The 2,775-nt window shown below is 47.2% G+C and overlaps 1 pseudogene; it reads left to right on the top strand.

Moving 5' to 3' along the window:
* Positions 1 to 749: 749 nt before the first annotated feature.
* LOC125462877 (high mobility group protein B2-like) lies at positions 750 to 1,475 on the top strand (annotated as a pseudogene).
* The last annotated feature ends 1,300 nt before the right edge of the window (positions 1,476 to 2,775 follow it).

Genomic DNA, 2,775 nt, shown 5'->3' with positions numbered 1-2,775 from the left:
ATGTATTAATTGTGAGGTATAAGCCACCTCTTGGTGGTACTGCATCATCATTCGCAGGAATATGGTTTTCAAACTAACTTTTCTGCCATGCCTTTCAGAACATAAAAATTGTTGTTCGTCATTACTGATAAGGCATTATTCACTGAAAATGCAGTAAAAGGGGCTAAACAGTAAAATCCATTGAGTCAGAAGTTAAATACGATTTGCAGAATTTTAATAACTTGCAGGAGCCAGGAGAAGAGACAAATTCTGCAAAAATTCAGGAAACCATGGTGAGTTTGCTTCCCTACATCCCTACCTCCTTCCCCAACGGTAGGAATGGGATTGGTAAGGCCATTCATTCTAAGGTACAGCCAGTCTGCTGAAATGGCTTACCTTGAAAAGGGAATGGAAGACCCCGAAAATTCACCCAAATTTCTTCATCAAAAAGGGTAAATCATGATCATCTATTGCTCTTGATTATGGAAGGTTTGAGAAAGACTAGCTTCTCCATTATTAAAGAATTATACTGCTTGGAAATGATATACAGAATGTTTGTAAACGGACTTACATTACATTGAAGTGTAGCATAAAGCTGCCCCTTGACTTTGATTGAAATACCTCCTGGACTTTGCAGTTGGGTATTTGAGGGCTCATGGAGCTGGGGTTTAGGCAGCATGTATATCATTGGGAAGAATGAAGATACCAGTCCTACTATCCAATTTAGAAGATTAATAAAAGCATATAGGTGTAATCATGTTGGGGTGAGGAGTAGTATAGTGAGAACCAGCACCCTGTGTAACTTTGTAGTCCAATGACGCCTTGTGTAGTGTGAGCCTGATACGAACTAACCATGGTTAGAAAAGATCCCAATAAACCCTGGGGCAAAATGTCCTCATACGCATACTTTGTGCAGACTTGTCGGGAGGAGCACAAAAAGAAACTCCCTGAAGCCACTGTCAACTTGGCAGAGTTCTCGAAGAAATGTTCAGAAAGGTGGAAGACCATGCCAAGCAAGTCCAAGTTTGAAGACCTGGCTAAGAATGACAAGGTCCATTATGATAGGGAGATGAAGAACCATGTCCCTCAAAAGGGGGAGAAAAAGAAGAAGAAGGATCCAAAAGCCCCCAAGAGACCACCATCAGCATTTTCCATTTTCTGTTCTGAGAAGCGTCCAAAGATAAAGAGCAAACCTCCTGGAATGTCCATTGGAGATGTTGCAAAGAAGCTCAGAGAGATGTGGTCCACAGTGCAACCCAAGGATAAATTACCATATAAGCAGAAGGCTTCCAAGTTAAAGGAGAAGTATGAATAGAAAGTTGCAGCTTATCGTGCCAAATGCAAGGGTGATGCTGGTAAGAAACCTGCCAAGCCAGCTCAGGCTGCAAAGAAGAAGGAAGAGGAGGAAGAAGATGAGGATGAAGATGAAGAGGAGGAAGCTGATGAGGTAGAAGAGGATGATGAGGAAGATGATGATTAAATAAATCCAGATGTAAAGAAAAATCTTTGCCTAAGCTTGATTTTTTTTTGCAAAGATGGGAAATGTGAACTCATTTGTAATTTGGATCAATGGCTTAGTGTAAAGAAACTGTACAAAACTTCACCAACACCTTCCACCCCAATCTCAAGTTCACCTGGGCCATCTCCAACACATCCCTCATCTTCCTGGACCTCTCAGTCTCCATCTCAGGCAACCAGCTTGTAACTGATGTCCATTTCAAGCCCATCGACTCCCACAGCTACCTAGAATACACCTCCTCCCACCCACCCTCCTGCAAAAATTCCATCCACTATGCCCACTTCCTCCGCCTCCGCCGTATCTGCTCCCACGATGAGGCATTCCACTCCCGCACATCCCAGATGACCAAGTTCTTCAAGCACCGCAACTTTCCCCACACAGTGGTCGAGAACGCCCTTGACCGCGTCTCCCGCATTTCCCGCTACACATCCCTCACACCCCGCCCCCGCCACAACCGCCCAAAGAGGATCCCCCTCGTTCTCACACACCACCCCACCAACCTCCAGATACAACGCAGCATCCTCCGACACTTCTGCCATCTACAATCCGACCCCACCACCCAAGACATTTTTCCATCCCCACCCTTGTCTGCTTTCCGGAGAGACCACTCTCTCCATGACTCCCTTGTTCGCTCCACACTGCCCTCCAACCCCACCACACCCGGCACCTTCCCCTGCAACTGCAGGAAGTGCTACACTTGCCCCCACAACTCCTCCCTCCCCCCATCCCAGGCCCCAAGATGACTTTCCATATTAAGCAGAGGTTCACCTGCACATCTGCCAATGTGGTATACTGTATCCATTTTACCCGGTGTGGCTTCCTCTAGATTGGGGAAACCAAGCGGAGGCTTGGGGACCGCTTTGCAGAATACCTCCACTCGGTTCGCAATAAACAACAGCACCTCCCAGTCACGAGCCATTTTAACTCCCCCTCCCATTCTTTAGATGACATGTCTATCATGGGCCTCCTGCAGTGCCACAATGATGCCACCTGAACGTTGCAGGAACAGCAATTCATATCCTGCTTGGGAACCCTGCAGCCCAATGTTATCAATGTGGACTTCACCAGCTTCAAAATCTCCCTTTCCCCCACCGCATCCCAAAACCAGCCCAGCTCGTCCCCTCCCCACATTGCATCACAAAACCAGCCCAGCCTGCCTCTGCCTCCCTAACCTGTTCTTCCTCTCACCCATCCCTTCCACCCACCTCAAGCCGCACCTCCATTTCCTACCTACCACCTCATCCCACCTCCTTGACCTGTCCGTCTTCCCTGGACTG

This window comes from Stegostoma tigrinum, chromosome 21 (genome assembly GCF_030684315.1).
Source record: "Stegostoma tigrinum isolate sSteTig4 chromosome 21, sSteTig4.hap1, whole genome shotgun sequence".
Taxonomy (NCBI): Eukaryota; Metazoa; Chordata; class Chondrichthyes; order Orectolobiformes; family Stegostomatidae; genus Stegostoma; species Stegostoma tigrinum.
This window is presented reverse-complemented; position numbering and strand designations above follow the sequence as displayed.